We start from the raw sequence: 12,923 nt of genomic DNA, 5'->3' as shown, positions 1-12,923 counted from the left end.
GGATTCTGGTTTTTGCAGAATTCCTGATAGACTCCCTGGCTTTTGACTATTTCCCCTCCTTGCTCTGCTCTTGTGATATTCTGCTTCCAAATTTCACCCCCCTCATTTCCAGAACAATGAAAGAGGGAGGGGGGGAGAAAAAAGGTGTTAAACTGATATGTCAGAGAAAGATGTCTGAACCCTTTTCTCCATATTTCCTATCTTTAAAAAATTCTGGAAGAATATGACTGTAAGAAGTGTCCTGGGTCGTGCTGACTTGCTCTGGATTCTGTCCCAGCAGTGGCAGTGAACAGCTATTTAAGGAAAGCCTGGCTGCCGTCCCCCCCTCCCTTCATTCCCCTTGTGCTTCCCCAGCTCCATGTCAGAGGGGCCCTAAATACCTCCTCTTCTTTAGAATCCTGATTTTTGAAACTGCCTTTCTTTTCCCTAAACTCTCCTCTGCTTCATCCTCTACTGACAGCAGGAAGAGGAAGTGGAACATTTGGGAGTGGTTTTACACATATGTGTTATCTGTGCAGCTGAAGGAAGGTGAATAAATCACAATGCTTTGCTCTTTGCACTGTGACACACTTTCTTTTTTGTCTTTTTTTTTTATGTTTATGTATAGAAACTGAAGAGCAAAATGAGACTCTGAATCTAGTTTGTCAGAACATAACTTGTACTAACATCTCATTAACAAATAATGTTTCATTGCATCAAAATTAATTTAAATCAAATTTGGCACAGTTAAAATACAGATTTTCTTTATTTGAATTTTAAGTGTGGTTTATAACGTTCTGAAGGTTGACCTTTCCAGAATTAATTGACTTCTCCCTGCAGGGCCAGAGCTCCATGCTTACAAAGGAGCATGTCCTCAAACCAGAGCTTAGAAAGAACTGAGTTTAATAAAAATAAGTCTGTGACTTCCTGTGTTCTCAGAGTAGGGGTCGGAGGAGCTGTTTAATCTACTTTAACAAACCTGTCAAACCTACTGTTTGAATGTGTTGGAACAGATTCTGCCCCAAGAGAAGGCTCATAGAGGAGAGCAGAGCAGGAGTGGTTTGGCTTGGGAGCAGAGTTGGGGCAGTGTAAGCAGTGCTGAGCTGCTTCCTGCCATGGGCTCCAGCTCTGCTGTCATGGGAGGAGGAGGCACTGGCAGGACCCCAGGGCTGGCTTGCAGCCCATGAACAGCTGTGGTAAGTAGCTTTTGCTTCTCAGTCCTGACACAGAGGGGTTTGGTCTTGGTTTAACCAGACTTGCAGAATTTGTGATTAAACACTTTTGTGACCATGTATCCTGCTTTACCTTTCTGTCTGAGCTTGTTCCTTCTGCTTTTCATCTTTCAAGAGACACAGAGAGCACATGCGTTTGTATGTGTGTGTACACACACATGTAATACCTGTGTGTACTAAAACGTGTAGGCTGTATTTATACATTTAGAGTAGGTACACATACTTTTCAGTTGCGTGTTACTTTCTCTGCTGTATAGGTGCTATATATAGCACATGTGAAATGGCACATCTGCACTGTCCCATATCCTGCACAGTGCAGAGATGTATGTCCTTAAAAAAACAAGATTATGTGAAGCTTTCTAAGGCATTGGTCACAAATCTACAGTGATGTGAGAAGCGAGCTGTGAAAGTTTAAGAAAATTAATGCCCATCTTAGAAAGAACTTAACATCCACATTTTTTTAACTCTGGAAAACTGTAATATCTATATATTGTGTCTCAATGTTTTTCAGCAGTGGTCCTGTACTGTACCATATCACTGCTGCTCATGGAGTACCTGCCATTCCCTTTTCCCTGTGAGATACAGTGCTGTCACTCCAGTGAGTCAGTGACTTCAGAGGTCACTGATTTTGTTTTAAGCCACCTTTATTCTGTATTTTCCCCCTTTCTGTTTTTACTATATTCCATGGGTCTTAATGTTTTAATCTTTTCTTACTGCAGGAATGGAGAAAGGAAGACAGTTCAGCTGCAAGAAGGACTGTGGTTCTAGAGGGATGGCAGTGGCTGAACTGCACATGCCACGGCACACAGCATGACAGCCTGGGCTGCATGGCCAGGCCCCCCTGCCCCATCACTGGATTCCCGGAGGGACATCAGGGCTGCTCAGGCTTTTTTAGATAAAACATACCAAAGCTTTGTTCCAGCGTGTTCAGAGCTGCTTTTCTGAGCAGCACAAAGTTCAGGTTTGACTCACTGTGATGTCTGTGCCTTGTTCAGTCACTCAGGTAGCTCATAAAGACTTGCACCAGGTGTTTCATTCCAGGGCAGTGGTGCCTCCAACACTGTAATAGTTTCTGGAAGCATTCTGGCTGCCCCGATTTGCATCTTATGTTACTTACACACAGTGATGCTCAAAGGCAAAACAAGAGCTGTCAGATGGAAACTGGTTGAGAAGCTTTGTGCTTCTGTTCCAGTCTTGGTGCTCTTTGCTCAGCTGGGCACATTCTGTTGGACTGCCGGGGACCTTGAAGAATGAATGTTTGCAATGGAATATTTGCCCTGATTTTGGTCTTTCCACATTCATATGACAAATCTTGATATTACAGAAGAACGTCTTTAATATCCACTCTGTGGAATTGGATGTCCAGCTTCTTTGTCCTTATCCATTCTGGGTTTGGGTGAGGGAATAATGAGAGCTGGTTGTATCCAAGAAGGAATAAAAGAAGAAAAGGACAGACTTGCTGAATTGGTGAGATTAAGGCAGCCTGCTGGAATTTGTGAAATGTGACAGGAAGGATCCATGTTGGGGGTATTGGGGTCAGTGCAGGGTAGGGAATTGATTGATAGGAACTGTGTCAGCCCTTTGCTCAGTGAGAATGGTGAACAGCATCTAGTCCTAACAGAAGGTTTGCTTCATTTGCTGCACAAACAAAAGGAGGGAAGGAGGCGTGATGCCCTAACGTGGACAAGGATGAAGTGATTGTGCTCAGAAATACTTTGGCATTTTGTAGTTCATGTGCTACAGCTGGGAGGCACAGTGCTGTGGGGCAGTGCTGCTGACTGAGACGTCAGCTGGGCACTGTCAATCTGCTGTTCCTTATGGAGATGGAGGAGGAATTCTTGCAATGAGTGCATTTTCATCCTGTGTGAAAGCTTAATAGGTTATTAAAATAATGTTACATGGTACAGCTTCATACATGTTTTTGTATTAAAAGATTAAAAAACCTCATAATCATAATCATCATAATCAAATGTGTTTGAAGATGTAAATAAGGCTTCAAAGGTGAGCTCTGGATATATTTTAGGTGCTGGTGTCCAGCATCTTACACAAACCCTCCACCATCACCTTACTTGTGCTGATAAAACTATTAGTAGGCATTTCTTTAATTAAAAGAAAGATAAGTCTTTCGAGTGGTTCCTTTAAACCTGATCAGTTCTTGGATCTGGTTGCCCTGTAGTTCCCTCTCATGCTAAAGGGACAGTTAAAGGGTTGGGATCAGGCTGGGTAATATGGTACTTTTATCAAAAAGTGCACTGGATGATACTTGAGGTCAGCTGGGGGGGCTCAAGAAAACAGTAGGAATTAATTATTCTGAAAAGCCAGCTAGATTAGAGTGTGGACTATGGATGTGGAGGACAGTCCTTGGAGTCATTTCTTAGTCAAAACTTCTGGTACGATCATCAGTCCATGTACCTGGCAAAGCCAAAAAACCTGCACGGGTAAAAATCCAACCCAAAGTTTTAAAATCACAGTAAATGGAGTAGTGGAGGACTGGTGAGAAACCAAAGGTACTTTTCGAAGGTCAGGAAGGAAATGAGCTGTTTGTAAGCTGTGAAATGGGGAAGGAAGCAGCTCCATGTTCAGCCGAAGGGAGAATGTAGCATGTTAGTTACAGAAGGTTGGGCAATGGAGGTGCAAGGACCTGCAAGGTAATGGCCATGCTAAAATCAGGAGAGAAATCTTGAACAGAAGAGCTCTGGTAGGAAGTACATTAACTTGTCCCTCCTAGCAGTGTCTTGTGTGGAAAATTGCACATCACAGACAAGTGTGTGTTAGGGGTGTATGGCATGGGCTGGTACAGCCCTTTTAAACTGATCCCTGTGCTGCACCATGTGTTTCCATAGACAGGACACTTAGCCCTACAAAGTGCTGAAGCAGGGAATGAAGGCTGTAGCAGCTTCTTCCAAGGGGCTCTGAACTGAGGAGGCTCCATCCCACCAAGGCATGGTGAAAAAACTACTCTAAAGCCATATGCTTCAAATTCTGAATAACAGAATTTAAAGATACAGAGCTAAATGAAAATGTTCAAATACATTTTGTCACAGAAGAATTAATTTGGTAAGTTACTTTGAGAATAGTAAGTAAATAGATTCTTAAAATTCAGTAACTCCCATTTACATGGACTTTTATAAAGCATTTGAGATGGTGTTGGATACTACTAAATAAACTTTGGTAGTTACAAACACGGGAAATTTAGGGTGGGAGTTGCTTTGAAGAAGGAAGGCAGTATGGAAGGGTTAGCAGGAGGTTTTCAGCTGGTGGGATATTACTAATTTCTCAGATCTTTGGGATGCATTTTCAGCATTTACTTAAGTTTAAGTATCACGTATGTGCTATGGCATCCTCTGCTGGAAATTGTGGAGAGATGCTGTAGCTCTTCCCTGACTTCCCCATTCACACTCTCCTGTATGAGGAGAGGTTTTGGAGAGGCAGAAGCAGTGTAAATGCTCTGGCCTGGAGTGTGGGTTGGGTATGATGCAGAGGAGTGCACAGACTGGTTCAGGAGCCAGGATCTGCGGCAGGGGTAACAGGGATGTGGGACACAGCTGTGAGAGGGAGCTTTGGGTGCAAATTGTTCAGGGCCTGTGGGAGTAGGAGAGTCCACGTGAGTCCTGTAGGCTCAGTCATGTGCTTTGTAGCAACTTGTGATGCAGGACTGAAGCTCTCCAAAAGAGCTTCTTGCTGGGTAGTCCATTTACATCTGTGTGTGCTACCAGTCTGTATCCTTTGGCTGGGAGATGCACAATGCTGGGAGTGGGGAAATCCTTCCAAGACAGGATTTGGCAGTCTACTGGCAATATTGTCACTTGTTTGTTTATGAAAATGCAGTGGAAGGCTGTTGATGAGAAGTTCAAAATCTCAATGCATCTGTTATTCAGGGGTTGGTCACACAGGTGACATAGGAGGCTCAGAATGGGCAGAGAGTGAATTCTTTCTCCCAGAGAAGCTGGAGTAGAGAAGCTTTTTGCATGTCCCATTCCCAGGTGCAGTATCTGGCACTGCTGTTGATCTCTTTTTGCTTATGAGGAAATAGATGGAGAGGCCCAAACCTTGTGATGTATGTTTGTGCTGAAGTGAACCATCCTGCTTGCTTAGTCTGATGGGGAACCAGCTGACCAATTTGGTGGTTTTCCTCAGGGGGGTGGGAGATGAGGGAAGTGAGTGTGTTGTGTAGGGTAATGATGCAGTGATGAGAATGAATTGTGCACACCAGAAACCTGCTGTTGACAACTTTGACCAGCTCAACATGTTTCTCAGCATGAGCCAGAGTGCCGGCTCGGCGGTGATGATGGACGTGGCTGTTTGCTGTCCAGAGCCAGCCACGGACTCGTGGGGCTTGTCACTGAGTCAAGTCCTCCTCAGAGCAATCTTTACAATCCCAGGTTAAAGCAGTGTGTTCCTGATGGTTGCAGGTGAAATCCAGCTGACGGGTGGTTTGGTGGGGAGGGCAGAGCTTCCCTGCTGTGTGTGGCTGCTGGAGCATCAGGGCTGTACAGCTGGGGCGGCCCCACGAGGTGTGCACACAGGAGGGGATTGTCTGCCCTGGGCTCACTGCCACAGCTCTGTTGGTACAGGCACCCAGCCTTGGGTTCTTCCTTACAAAACATGGCGTTGCTACGAGGCCATCTGCTTTGGGCACCAGGATGTGGTGGTCCTTGTCCCCAGCCTGACTCGGACTAGGTGGAATCGTGGCTGTTTGCGCTGGCAGCAATGGATGTTCCTGGTGGGTGCATTTTCTTTTCAGTTGTGTTTGAGTGCTTGAGGGTGCAATGGACAACAGAAGAGGAGTCCTGATTGTTTGTATCTACCCATTTGCAGGGTTCTTGTGTCTCTGGTTGTTCTTTATCTGCCAATTTTGGGGAGTTTATTGCCCCAGTAGAGCTGCTGGGGGACGCGTGGTGTTCACCCTGAGCAGTGGGACTCACCAGGTTGTTTCTGTTCTCTGCTGCTTGGCTGTGTCATGCTGAGATTTACCTTGGGTCCTGCCTTTGCTGGATCATGAGGGGAAAGGCAGGTTTTGTGGCTGTGAGTTCAAAAGGTGAAATAATTCAGGTCCATAGGTGAACCCAGAGCCTGAGCACTTCTCTGTGGGTTTGGTTTGCACGTGGTTGGAAAGTGAGAGGGTGAATTAGAACAGAGTTCTGCTTTGGTAACTCATTGTGAGCAAGTGGGTAATTGGGAGCATACGTATGAATGTTTTATTTCCTACTTAAGGCTTCATGTCTAGGAAATGCAGGTTGGTGCTCAGGTTAGAGGGAAGCATGGAAGAGCAGCTCATAACCTGAATAGCAACTGGGTGGATGCTGCATCCTGTGGGGAAGAATCACTTGATACATGAACAGTAAAAACCTACAGTGAAAGGTCAGGATTCACATTTTGTTTGCATTACGAAGAGAATTGTGTGGAAGTTAGCCTGGCTTGAGCTATGACACCACCAGCAGATGTCTGCCAGGCTGTAAGTGCAAAGAACATGTGCTTTGTCTGTCTATAGTGATTGCAGCCTGTCAAAGTAAGTAACTGCTTGGGGTAGAGAAAGCAAGACAGAGAAATGGAATGAGATGTCTAGAGACAACACAGTGTTCTGAAGTTGGGGTCATGATGCTGCTCTTCTCAGTGTTTTAGCACCAGAATCTCGTTTAAAATCCTGCTTTACAGATGGTTGAAGACTCCAGGAATATTGAAAGGGAAAGAAGGAGAATGGCCAAATACCCATTTTGTTGTGTTTCAAGGAAGAACAGTGCGTAGAAGATCTCTGGTGAAATGGCCAGGTAAGTGGAGCAGCAAGTTTTGGGTTGGGTAATGTTTCAGCCTTACTGTTCTTTCCTGTCTAAGTCCATGGCTCAGAGTGAAAACTAAAATATGGCCTTTTAGAGTTTGAAGGCTCAGGATTCTAAAAATAGGTCTCTTGCTCAGACATGTAATTTAGTGTGGGATTCACCTACTGACTCAAACTAATAAAGTCTTAGCACCCAGTCCAAACCCATCAGTTAGAATCTTCTGAAGACATCTACTCCTAAAGCCTGAGATGTACTCCTCAGAAAGGTGCCTGGCTCTCAGTGTTGGCTACAGGGCACTTCATCTGTGTAGTTTAAACGAGACACGAAGCTTCCAGAAAACAAAGGTAAGTGCACATTGCACACCTGAGTGCCAGGTCCTCTGCACCTGCAAAAGTCTGGCTACTGCTGCCATGGATTTTGGAGCTTCTTACAGAGGGATGTTACAGTTTCCTCCCCACACTGAAGCCTGGCAAGTTTGCATCTGGAGGATGTCCAGCACGGTGAGGTGGAACACGCTGCAGAATTGCCAAGGCTGGTGGAAGCCCAAGGCAAAGAGTCCATGGGGCATCTCTGCACCCTGTACTGTGCATGGCTGGGGCTCATGGGGTCTGGGGTCACTGAGGGGGGTCTGAGCACCAGCTCTGAGGGCCCAGCCAAGGTGCAGATGCAGCTTATAGGGAACCTGCAAGAGACTCAGAGAGGGACTTGAGACAAGGCCTGGAGTGCCCGGACAAGGGAGAACAGTTTCCCATTGCCAGAGGGCAGGGTTAGGTGGGATGATTAGGAAGAAATTCTTGGCTGTGAGATGGGCAGGCCCTGGCACAGGGTGCCCAGAGCAGCTGTGGCTGCCCCTGGATCCCTGGCAGGCTGGACAGGGCTGGGAGCAGCCTGGGACAGTGGGAGGTGTCCCTGCCATGGCAGGGGGTGGGATGAGATTCTCTGGATGTGAACACTGAATGGCAATTTCTGAGCTAGATCTGAACTGTTAACTCTTGTACAGTTTGCAAATGGTGCGACGAGCACAGGCACACAGTGCCTTGCTGTGTGTTCTGCCCTGACCTGGGCTGTGGCGTGTGGAGCCCTGGGTGATGGACTGAGCTGCACCTGCCTGCAGGAGGGACTGAAATAATTCATTCAGATCTTCTAGAATGTTTTATTATCACGTCAGACAAAATTAAGAGTTCTCAAGGAAATGAATACAGTGAATTGGAAAAGGAGAAGCAGAAAACACATCCCCAGGGAGGCACTCACTCCTTAGAGGAGCATTTAGTGGAGGTTACATGCTGTGGTTCTCATAAAAAAACTTACTTGAGCCATATCTGTTGTTCAGAGCTACTTTGGAAATCTGGTTTTACTGAGAAACCTGGGGTTTTAATAGATTTAAATAATTGCATTCAAAAATTTTGTGGAAGACACTTTTCAAAATTATTCTAGAAAACTTGCAGACTAATTTTGAAGTGGGTAGTATTTTAAATTAAAAGAGAGCTCTGGGCTGGTTTTCACATCTGTTTTTTGGATTGTATTTCGCCACATGCTACAGTATTGAGTTATTTTGTTATTATTTTCAGTTTTAGTAAAACACAAACCGAGGTGCATTGTCATCCAAAGGAAAGATGGCAGCAGTGCTCTGCTGACAGTGCCCTTCCAACTCCATTTATACATCCTAAAAAGGTGTGAAAATAATATAAAAGCAAAAGTCTTTGGTCAAAACTCATAATTTTATAAATTCAGATATGTAAAAATAATTTGTTCTGTGGAAGACAGCTGATGCACAGAAAAGAACCAATCTGTAGGATCAAAGCAACGGCTTGTAGGAACAAGGCAATGTCTTTTGAATAAAGTATACACTCAAGTAATTCTGTTCAATGAAAATTCACTTAAGCTTAATGTTTATGGCCAGTCACATCCTCAAATTCCCAAATACCATTGCAGAAATGTCATTCCCCAGTCAAGGCTCATGTGGCCAACAGGTGGATTTTCTGTCCATGTCTAGAAGGTGTCCCAGAGCCAAGGACTGCTTCAACTTTTCCTTTTGCTTAATAACCACAGACCCCATAAATATCTTCCACATGAATTTTAGTTCACCAAAGTAGCCTTCCTTCAATTTTTTTTCCTTCAAATTTTTTTTCAGTAAAATAACACTTGTATAACATCCAAATTCCTTCACCCAGGTGCTCTCCAACTTTATTATATTACACACAGCAACCATAACTCAGGGATCATTTATATTACCATAGCAACTGAGATTTTTGTTTGTAAGGAAAACAAGGATTTCCAAGGAAGAAATACAGGTTTGAGCTTGTGTGCTTCCTGTACACCAGATTTCCGTGCTGTAGGGTGCCTGCCTTGCACTGCCTGCACTTCTCCAATTGCTTGGAAATCACAGATTTTCAGAGAGAGGCTCCTTTTCTTCTTACAGGTGCCTGGGAAAATAGTTTATAATACTTTGAAGGTGCAGTGTGTCAGTCAGTCAGTAGAATTTAATTATGGAACCACAGAATGTCCTGAGCTGGAAGAGACCCTCGGGGATCATCAGTCCCTGCCCAGACCCCCCAACAGCCCCACCCTGCCCAGCCCTGAGAGCGCTGTCCAAACGCTCCTGCAGCTCTGGCAGCCTCGGGGCCGGGACCATTCCCTGGGCAGCCTGGGCAGCTCCCCACCTCCCTTGTTTTTACCTTTTTTGAGGCTATATAAACAGGTTTCAGTTTGCCAAGCAAGGCATCTCAGGTTTCCTGATGTGGGACACGTGGAACTTCACCTCCCTCCTATCCTGGTCTCCTGGATGCAGTTGGTAGAGAATAAAACTCCTCCAGGTGGTGCCCAGTGACTTTGTCCAGACTCTGTTACTTTCTCGTCTTCCAGAAGTCTCTTGTTCCTCGCCCCCAGTGAGTTTGTGTTGCTTTCTACAAAAGCCCTGCTAGCATTCTGAGGTTCCATGGGTGCCACCAGCTCTCAGGGCTGGCACAGGGAGGCTGCTGTTCCTCCCTGAGCAGCACGTAATTACTCGTGTCAGTGTTTCCCCAGCAGCAGATTATTGAAAACATGGGTGGGGTTGGGATGGTGCCATCACAAAGCCATAGTCCAGGGCAGTGGGCCCCTCACCAGCTGGGCCATCCCATAAATCTGCTTTGTTTACTTTTCTGCAATTTCCACCCTGTTAAGGGTGTTTAGGTGCCTCTCCTGTGCCTGTGTGCAGTGCTGAAGATGGATTGTCCTTGCTGCTTTTCGGTTTTCCCCATCAATAATGATGCCTTCCCTTTATACCAGACCACAAAGAGATTTTCAGAAGCACCTGAATTATTTTTGCCCCTTGTTTTATTCTGTTAGAGGGGCACAGTGATGACAGTCCAGTTTTGAGGCTGCTAGACTCAAAGGTCTCCCTTGCTGTATTTGTCACAAGCACAAGGCTACGTGGACTCCAGCATGACACTTAACCTTATTTGCACCAAAATACTTCCTGCTGATTTCCAAAATCAAAACATCTCTGCTAATGTGAATCTCACATTCCAGATAGTAAGAGATGTTACCAACAGGTTGAACAGGGCTTGGACAGCCTGGTCTCGTGGAAGCTGTCCCTGCCCATGGGAGATGAGCTTTAAGCTCCTTTCCAATCCAATCATTCTGAGATTGATAAAACACAGGACTTGCAGCTCCTGGGGCGAGTTGTACAGGGTGGGATTGGCTTCACCAGCTCTAAATTTATTACTGAGATAGAATACTCAGTTTTTTCAGTAGTAATTTTTTTCTTTGTTGCAGTGAGCTCGAGGATATGCTGTTTAAGTTGTTTTAGTATGACTTGTGGTTTCTGGGCCAGGGGATAAAGTGGTCTGGTCTGCAGCAGCCTGAGCCCAGTGATGGGGAGTGACTGCCCAGAGGCTCATCCTGCAGCCCCAGCACTCACTCAAGGACATGTGCTGTGGATGCTGCATCCTGCCTTTTGTTGTAGGGTTAATTGTGTGCTGGAATATCCAGAGTTCATTAATGAGAAGAGCGTGGATGTGAAAAGACTTGTCTCTGCTGCCTGTGCTGATGTCTGTGCTGGTTGGCCTGGGCTCATGCAGTGAGGGATGCGGGCACTCCCATGCACCAGTGACTGACCAGACAGGTCTCATAAATCTTGCCTGTTTAAATTCCTGTGTTGGAGCAGGTGCACTGGAGGTGTCTGTCCAGCTGTGTCTGTGGGATGTGGGTATCTTGCAGATGGATGGGATACTCAGGTCCTTGTCCAGAGCTCCAGGGGCTGCCTGGAGCCTCTCCAGTGTTCACCAGCATCTCCCAGGGGGGTTTGGGTGGCTGAGCTCACTCCTGCTATAGAGGAACAACCACAAAACCCTTCAGAGCCAGTGATGCTGAACCAGCGTGTGATGTATCAACGTGATCATAAATGATATGGGAAGGAGGGAGGGATGTCTGGGGATGCTGCAGAGATTGATTTGAAATGTGATTATTTTGGGTTTGCGAATTATTTGACTGCTTCTTGAAGAGCAGTTGGGCTGTAATGTTTAAGAAGGTATTGATTAACCTCACCAAGGAGAAAGGGTGAAAAAGGCCAAAAGTTAGCAGCAGTGTCTCAAGCTTATGTTGCCCAGGATTCTAATTATGTGAAGCATTTCATAAGTTAAAAGAAGACAATTTTTGTGCAAAAGCTGGTTTATAATATTTAATAGTTTCTGCTTTTCATTTGGCAAAACTGGAATGAATATTTCTTCTAAATTAGAAAAATTTTTACGAGGTCTGACTTCAGCTGGAAAGAATTCTGCACAGAAAATGTTTTCTTTATGTACAGCTGGAGAACAGTTCAGTGATGAGTGGGGGTCTGAGCTGTGTTATGATTCCCAGTTCTATGTCAGGAAAGATCAAGAAGGAGAAAAGGGATGAGCTGGCATTTTGAGAGACTAATTAATTCACTGACACGAATGGTTGGTATAAAAGGCTTTTGTGTAGAAGGCTGCTCTGGGAAGCCTGGATTTTAAGGCTGTAATTGGAATTTGAGCTTGGGGACACATCCTTAGCTGGGAAAATCAACGCAGTTGTAATTGGGCCTAGTTAATTAGTTATCTAATTAATAAAACAGCTGTAGAAACAGGTGTACAGCTGGGCCTTCCTTCCTTCCTTCCTTCCTTCCTTCCTTCCTTCCTTCCTTCCTTCCTTCCTTCCTTCCTTCCTTCCTTCCTTCCTTCCTTCCTTCCTTCCTTCCTTCCTTCCTTCCTTCCTTCCTTCCTTCCTTCCTTCCTTCCTTCCTTCCTTCCCTTCCTTCCTTTCCTTCCTTCCTTCCTTCCTCCCTCCCTTCCTTCCTTCCTTTCCTTCCTTCCTGTGGATCCCACTGTCCCTGAGAGAGTGCAACAGCTCAGCCGTCCTGTCTGTAACCTGACAGCTGGGAAATCCAGTTATGTCTAACTTGGATTTTGAGCTCTAGACAAAAATTCACTTGATCTTGGCTTTTAGATGAAAATGCAGTGGCAAAATAAAAAGCATTGATTAAAAAAATAATCTCTATAATAAGGAAAACAAAAGCTGCTGGAGCACAGCCTGGCCTCCAGAGAAGAGCTGCTGGCCAGAGGGTTTAGTGTTATGTCCCATTCCTACTGCATTCCCACCAAATCCAGTCTGCTAACACCTGCTCATCTCCCTAGCTTTCAAAAGTATGTGAGCTTGGAAAAATGGGAGCTATAAAACCTTCAAACCCAGCCATTTAAGACAGGGCAGCGAGCTCCCGGCTGTGTCCTCAGGCACAGGGAGGAGCTGGCTCCCTCCCCCAGTGGCAGAGCCATGCTGGGAATCCCACAGTCTTCAAAGGGTAAGAGAGAATTTTCCCACTTTTTGTGCCAAGTAAGGCCTTTATCTTGCAGAGCATCCATATGCGACACTCAGATTGTCAGTGTTTAGCACCAAGATGCCATTTCTGGGAGCAGGAATGCTGTTATCTTGCTGTTAT

Source organism: Lonchura striata, chromosome 28 (assembly GCF_046129695.1).
Source record: "Lonchura striata isolate bLonStr1 chromosome 28, bLonStr1.mat, whole genome shotgun sequence".
NCBI classification, from domain to species: domain Eukaryota; kingdom Metazoa; phylum Chordata; class Aves; order Passeriformes; family Estrildidae; genus Lonchura; species Lonchura striata.
The sequence above is the reverse complement of the archived record's forward strand: the minus strand, read 5'-3'. Positions refer to the sequence as shown.